Raw genomic sequence first — 1,303 nt, 5'->3', positions numbered from 1 at the left:
GCAACTGGTGCCTCCTGGGTCGGGGGGGGGGGACACCTAGGGTCTCCCCCATTGCTGACTGCAGACCCGGGGTAGGGGCTGCCCCAGCACAGTCGACAGCAGACCCGGAAGTGGACCGGAACTACTTCTGGTCCAATTCTGGGTTCGCTGTCGAGCATGTGGGGGCCCCCCGGCACTCCTGTGGGACACTCCAGCCACCCCACCATTGCAGCATTCATGAGCCATGCCTGGTAACTCAAGGTTTGTAGAAAGAATATTTAAAGCTGTGTCTATGGCCAAATTGCTGATTCTCCAAATCAGCACTGAATCTTCAGATCTGGATTCCATCGAATCGAATTGGGGACAGTGATCTGAATCAATTCATCGAATCGCTGTCCCCAATTTGGGCTGAATCCGAATTGAATAAAGCCCGTTTCACACACCCCTAGTGTGCATGTCTGGCTAGAGGAGCAAGAAGTATATACTGTTAGATCTATTACTTTTTGTTTGCTTGCTTCGCAATAAGTATGTTTATATCACACAACATACTGCTTTTGTGTGTTTCTGAGTTTTTTAAAAATTAATTTAGCTCTTCCAACACAGCAGTGGCTACTTTCACAAAGAAAAATGTCTGCTTTGAATCACTTTCATGAAGATCTTATTGTTCTGTCACAGGCACTGTTCCTTGTAATACTGCTCTGCTGATTCAGGAAAGGAACTCCAGAGGTTAGCAAGCACTTTAACACATAACAAAATCAGTGACAGAAGCCGCCACTGTTTTTAAAAAACCCAGGAGGCTCCTGAGATGGCTAAATAATTAAAAACAAAAATCCCAGAATCTTTCATTCTGTGTAAATTGCTCTTTCAAAATACTGTTCTCTGAGATGCTGGTTCCAAAGCAGAACATTTTGTGGAGCTCCTGCTTTTCAATAAACCAACAGCAATCCAAGGAAGATCCTGGTTACTTTTATTCTGTAAAGCACTGTTAGAATGGTGTTAAACAATAAATAAATTACTTTGTAGAAAATCCTTTTAATTGCAAATTTAGATCTTCCACTGATTACCTGTTGCAGAGTCATTTATAACAGAGAACATTCATTTTTAACCTCACGGAGATTTCAAACGCTTGTAACACATGAATTTAGACTTCCTAAAGTTTGCAGTTAACCCAGAGGTGCTGGGGACCTCAAAAATCAGTGGCATGTGAATTTCTGTTTAGACCCAAATTAACTGGATTTTTTTTTTTTTTTAATTCTTAGATTTCATAGACATTAGGGCTGGAAGGGACCTCGGGAGATCATCGAGTCCAGCCCCCTGCCCAAAG

General features: G+C 42.6%; 1 protein-coding gene across 2 annotated transcripts in view; it reads right to left on the bottom strand.

Moving 5' to 3' along the window:
• LOC109311629 (structural maintenance of chromosomes protein 6-like) overlaps positions 1–1,303 on the bottom strand; it is a 68,982-nt gene that overhangs the window by 10,837 nt on the left and 56,842 nt on the right. The window lies entirely within an intron of this gene.

Source organism: Crocodylus porosus, unplaced genomic scaffold, assembly GCF_001723895.1.
Source record: "Crocodylus porosus isolate Cpor-Errol unplaced genomic scaffold, CroPor_comp1, whole genome shotgun sequence".
Classification (NCBI taxonomy): Eukaryota; Metazoa; Chordata; order Crocodylia; family Crocodylidae; genus Crocodylus; species Crocodylus porosus.
This window is presented reverse-complemented; position numbering and strand designations above follow the sequence as displayed.